Source organism: Silene latifolia, chromosome Y, assembly GCF_048544455.1.
Source record: "Silene latifolia isolate original U9 population chromosome Y, ASM4854445v1, whole genome shotgun sequence".
NCBI lineage: Eukaryota > Viridiplantae > Streptophyta > Magnoliopsida > Caryophyllales > Caryophyllaceae > Silene > Silene latifolia.
In genome coordinates, this window is record NC_133538.1 from 10,192,412 (window position 1) to 10,199,000 (window position 6,589).

Below are 6,589 nucleotides of genomic sequence, written 5' to 3' on the forward strand. Positions count from 1 at the left end.
CCATGTAAAACAGTCTGGTTCAAACGTCATTTTGAGACGGAAATTCGCTTGGCTAGCATATACTCTTTACCCGAAGCCACATGGAGAAAACAAAATATAAAAATACCTCAAGTAAGCATGTAAAAGGATTAATAACACCACACAATCACCCACACATATGAGATGGATATAAAGAACAAAACTTTATGACAAATAAGAGTATAAGACCGGGTTAAAGGGGCGAAATTTCGACTCTTTGTCGAATAACCTATCACCGTTACCTTAAACGCTCCTTATTCTTCGAATAAAAGGTCCAAAAGGCACGAGTCTTACTCTGGGTCTTCAAATCCTTCATCAAAGAGCAACAAAACGGGATACAGAAGCTAAAAGACGAAACTTTTATAAGACGGCGAAAAAGGAAACCATCACAAAAATGAGACTTTATTACCTTGAAAGATGAAGGAGGAATTAAGGAGGAGAATGGTGCAAAAATTAAGAGGAATGGTGAAGGAATGGAGCCGGGATCTGTATTAAAGGGTCACGAAAATGACGTTTTTAGAGACTCTGCTTGTTTGAACGATGCTACTGCATTCCCCTTTCTTTTGTTGTTGTTTGTGGGATGTTTCCAAATTGATGACAAAGGAGGAAAACAATGGGCCGGATGGTATTGGTCAGCAGCCAGGGAGTGTGATTATTATAATTTTAGTTGGGTGCCAAATTGTGGAGTGTGTTGTCGACACGAGATAGGTCGAGAGTAGATAAGTCTAGTCTCATATGTCAACATGTGACGGTCTTGCTAGACGGAAATTCACCTTAAACCTACTATAATTTAAGACGGAAGTTTACTACCATTGATATTATTATTATTAATACTATCCGACTAAAATACGTATTTTAATATAAATTAAGCTTTAAAATATTACTTTTATAAAAGTCGTGTTTAAAATAAAATTTATAAAATTAAATAATTCAAAAATATAAAATAAAGTAATTAAATGGTTAAATAAATTTTTAAATGTCAAAATGGGAATTTCGCGGGTGTTACAATCACCCCATCTTTTAAAAAGTTTCGTCCTCGAAACTTGAAAGTAGAAATGAAAGGTTATAAAAATAAAGCTGGACTCTTTGAAATTTGTAACTAAAATATCAAAAGGTTACTTATTGTAAAAACTAAAATTCTTTCAAAAGTTTTAGGTAGAATTTTCCAACCGAACCCGATTCTCATCAAAGGAACGTAATTGTTCTCGTTGCGCATTCAAGAACATCGCATTCCCAATCAAAGATAAGGTCAGATATCAAATCATTTGAAAAAATCCAAATTCAAAATACTTTCAAAAATATTTATGAAGAGTTTTCAAAACTATAAGTCTCCTTCATGAAACGAAACTGCTCTTGTCGTGCACACAAGAGCGCTAACTTTTCAATTCAAAGACAAGTTTAAAACAAAAATCATTAATCGATAAGCGTAGGACAAGTTATTAGACGCCTTTAATAACGAGTCCTAACATTCCATCATCGTCAAAAACAATCGAAAAAGGTAATCCACTCAAATTTTCTTTTGCAAAAGCCAAAACAAAAATGAAAGTTTCATTTTTAAACTCAAAAAGGAGTCAAGTTCTTGAAATTATAACATTAAACTTTGACAAAGAATCATAAATAAATCAAAGTTAGTTAGAAATTGAGCAAAATTAAAAGTAATCTCGGGTTTAGTAATTAAAAATTAATAAAAAGAAGTTATACTCAAAGAACAAAAGAGAATTAAATCAAATTTTCTTTTTTTCAAATCTTTACAAATAGATAAAGTTTTGTAATAGTAATATAAATTTCTAACAAAGAACCAAAAATGGTAACTTGAAATGTTTAGAAATTGTACGAAATGGAAAAACAACTTAGACATCAAAAATACAAAGCACGCTAAAAGAATTTAAACTTAACCAATAAAAGAACTATGACGAACTTTCTCGGGGTAAGAGTCGAAGTAACCTCAACAAGGATGTCAAAGATAGAATTTTTCATAAGCCTCTAGATTAGAATCGAAAGGGAAAGCACAACCAAAAGAATAGGAGGTGCATGAATGATAAAGCTTATGGTCAAGGAACAGGGAAATGTACAAAGGTGAATAGAGAGGAAAGATTCACAACAAGAATTCCAAGGGTAAGACGGAAAGAACGATATGAGAGGAACTCCCAAGGTAAAACAAAAAGGAGTTTAGAAGAAGGATGAGTATCATGGGATAAAAGTAAGATAAGGTTGATCAAGGATAGAAAACACACCCGAAGCGGTGTCGGGAGGAACGACGGCTCCGACTTGATTCTCGACACGAACGGCTCCTCTAGGCTCAGCTTCCCGATCATGAGGAGAAGAAGTCTTCTTCTTCTCAGGGCAATCCTTGATGAAATGACCGGGATTCTTGCAAAGGTAACACTTCAACGGCATATCGTAGCATCCAATCCCGGGGTGATAAGCTTGCCTACACTTGAAACACTTGCGGGTCTCCTCAGGGTTGTGTTCCGGCGAGGGAGCTTGTCCACCTTGCACTTGTCCACTCGGTACTTGTCCTCTCGGAAAAGGCTTCTTCTTCTTAGCAGATGAAGAAGATGAGGGCACAAAGGATCTCTTGCTATGGGAATTAGGACGATGATTGACTTGAGCATTGGCGTCTTGTTGATTCCGGAGAATTTGAGTAAGAGCTTCCATGATAGTATTCTTCACCTTGGTTGGTCACACCATCTTCTCAAGACACCAAATAAATCAATCAAGTTAGCACCTAACAAATAGCATACACAAAGAGACTACCAACTTAGGTCCTTAGTTCTACCCATCTCTCATTCATTATCCAAGGTCAAGTTCAAACTAAGTTTGGGGTACACGTGTGTGCGTCGGGAGCAACAAAGGCTCTGATACCAACTGTGAACCCCCGCAATAACGCGGAAAATATAAGTTATAAAATGCGGAATTTTAGGAAATTTTTGAAACTTTTAAATTTTATAAAGCGCGGGTTCATAAAAATCTAAAAGACAAATAAAGAATGCGGAAATAAAGATTAAATTATACAAACGCGATAGTCAAACGTGAGGGAAAATATATCCCTCGAATGACAAAAGATAAAAGGGGAGTCTAAACAATCCTAATAAACCAACTACTAGTCCAAGGTTTAGTTCTCGCTAGCCCACACGTCTTCCCCACGTAAGCGTCTTCACAACCTGTCATTCATGTAAACATGAACGCCACAGTCAGTGGGGAGTAACTCAAGGTTCTCCCAGCCACAAATTGTCAAAACGAACATAACAAAGAACTAAAACAGGTAAGTCATGTAAAACACTTACAAAAGATATGAATATCAAGTTTATAATTAAACGTGACAATTAAATGAGATGGAACAAGATAGATCAACATTGGCATAATAAAGAATCAACCATTCATGTGAGACAATTAAATAATATGAAAGACAAGAATACGGTCATTTATGCAAAAGCACGCATTTCAAGGAAATGCAACATAGGTATGAGATTGGAATCCAAATCATGTGAAGCAGTCAAGTAAGGGATCAAATAAAAACTGTAGCCATTACTTTTAAAACCTCTTAACAAACATTGCACGGGACGTGGCTACGAATGTCACATTCATACTTATGGCTTGCATCTCACCATAAGAACGGATGGGAACATCAATCCCGGTGATCATATCGCAACTAGAAGGCTTGCATCTCACCTCTAGTATCCGATAGGACCAAGACTAACAACACGAGGCACAAAAGATAGATACCAATATCTATAACCAAGCAAGACCTTTACTACTCATATAAGACATCCAACTTTGGAAACCAAACAACATACAATACATAAAATGGGACTACTAACATCACATAATAAGCAAAGCATCCGACTCAGAGGCTACCTTTAAAGCATGTCCGAGACACAAGTCCTTAAGTACCTTGGCTCAGTGGTTACCTTTAAAACATGTCCAAGGCACGACCTCTAAAGTATCTGGCTCAGCGGTTACCTTTAAAACATGTCCAAATACTACAAACAAGTGCCCGACTCAGAGGTTACCTTTAAAACATGTCCGAGGCACAACACATAAAGTATCTGGCTCAGCGGTTACCTTTAAAACATGGCCAAATACAACAAACAAGTACCCGACTCAGAGGTTACCTTTAAAACATGTCCGAGGTACAACAAACAAGTATCTGGCTCAGCAGTTACCTTTAAAATATGGCCAAATACAACAAACAAATACAACAACCAAGCACAACAAACAAGCACATAGAACGGGATTATTAATGTCACATTCATACCTATGGCTTGCATCTCACCATAATTACGGATGGGAACATCAATTCCGGCGTCTTTATCGTAACTAGAGGGCCTATGGCTCGCCCCTAGTATCCGATAGGACCGTGACTCAGGGACGGGATGATAAATGTCATATTCATACTTATGACCTGCATCGCCATAAGTACGAATGGGAACATCGCTCCCGACGGATCATATCGCAACTAGAGGGCCTCTGGCTCACCCCTAGTATCCGATAGGACCAATACTCAAGGCCGGGATGAGTAATGTCACATTCATACTTATGGTCTGCATCACCATGAGTACGGATGGGAACATCACTCCCGACGTTCATACCGCAACTAGAGGGCCTCAGGCTCACCCCTAGTATTCCGGTAGAACCAAGATTCTCACAACCAAACAGTACTAGACATTATCTAGAGTACGACTCACTACAAGTAACTACTTATAATAAATATCTCATACTTGCATTATATTAATAAATATTCCACTTTACAATTTAACATGCCGGTCAATTAAAATATAACAAGCGATAATGAATAATTTACGTCACATAAAAACCGAGATAAAATATGAATAGCCAAATATGAATAGCCAAATATGGGTCATTTAGAAGTCCATACCCTCCTATTAGATTAGTCCCATAACCAAAGTATGAGTACAAGCCCAAATCAAGACACAACCCAAACTCAAATTTTAAAGAAGAATGTTGTGATAAAAACAAATTGCCATCACGATTTGTGTAAAAGATATATGCCTATTATTCCAGTTGGCTAAAGCTACAAGGAATTTCAAGGACACACATGTGGCCATGTCACAAACTTGAAGCATAATGGGGTAATCTGAAGTCAGCTTCTTCGGAGGATTTCTTACACCAACTTTGTGAAATTTTTCAAGCAACTCACACAATTATCTCTACTGTAAATAAAAGAGCATATGAAGCACACCCCACAAGCATCCCCTGATTTCAAACACCCAAACAATGAGACCCATCCCACAACAAAGCAAAAGAAGGCAAGTGAAAATAGTGTTACGGAAACTGTCAGTCAATCAAACCCAATCAGTTACGTTATATCTTCTCCATGTTAGAAGCCTCTCCTTTTTAGTTAACTACTTACCCTTCCATTTATATGATTAAGTGGTTGGACCACCAGGTGACTATGACGCCTAAACATGACAATCGTTGGACCATTAAATGGGGAATGGAATGCACAACAATTGGTCGGACAAGCACGCATATGTCAATACTCACAAATGGAAAGGCTTATAAATTAAGACGGAAATGAAAGCAAGGTTGATACGGAAATGAAACTCAACTAAAACATGAATAACACCCACCAAGCTCATCCCAACCATGCTTGAAAATCCATGTAAAACAGTCCGGTTCAAACGACATTTTGAGACGGAAATTCGCTCGGCTAGCATATACTCTTTACCCGAAGCCACATGGAGAAAACAAACTATAAAAATACCTCAAGTAAGCATGTAAAAGGATTAATAACACCACACAATCACCCACACATATGAGAGGGATATAAAGAACAAAACTTTATGACAAATAAGAGTATAAGACCGGGTTAAAGGGGCGAAATTTTGACTCTTTGTCGAGTAACCTATCACTGTTACCTTAAACGCTCCTTATTCTTCGAATAAAAGGTCCAAAAGGCACGAGTCTCACTCTGGGTCTTCAAATCCTTCATCAAAGAGCAACAAAACGGGATAAAGAAGCTAAAAGATGAAACTTTTATAAGACGGCGAAAAAGGAAACCATCACAAAAATGAGACTTTATTACCTTGAAAGATGAAGGAGGAAGTAAGGAGGAGAATGGTGCAAAAATTAAGAGGAATGGTGAAGGAATGGAGCCGGGATCTTTATTAAAGGGTCACGAAAATGGCGTTTTTAGAGACTCTGCTTGTTTGAACGATGCTGCTGCATTCCCCTTTCTTTTTTTGTTGTTTGTGGGATGTTTCCAAATTGATGACAAAGGAGGAAAACAATGGGCCGGATGGTATTGGTCAGCTGCCAGGGAGTGTGATTATTATAATTTTAGTTGGGTGCCAAAATTGTGGAGTGTGTTGTCGACACGGGATAGGTCGAGAGTAGATAAGTCTAGTCTCATATGTGAACATGTGATGGTCTTGCTAGACGGAAATTCACCTTAAACCTACTATAATTTAAGACGGAAGTTTACTACCATTGATATTATTATTATTAATACTATCCGACTAAAATACGTATTTTAATATAAATTAAGCTTTAAAATATTACTTTTATAAAAATCGTGTTTAAAATAAAATTTATAAAATTAAATAAT

At 37.1% G+C, this 6,589-nt stretch overlaps 1 long non-coding RNA gene across 1 annotated transcript; it reads right to left on the reverse strand.

The window, feature by feature from the left end:
* Nucleotides 1-2,985: 2,985 nt before the first annotated feature.
* Nucleotides 2,986-6,282, reverse strand: LOC141633669 (uncharacterized). The gene is made up of 3 exons (XR_012538438.1): nucleotides 6,068-6,282; nucleotides 5,901-5,968; nucleotides 2,986-3,182 (listed from the first exon to the last, which is right to left on the reverse strand). It is a non-coding gene; the product is annotated as an uncharacterized LOC141633669 (long non-coding RNA).
* Between the last annotated feature and the right edge of the window lie 307 nt (nucleotides 6,283-6,589).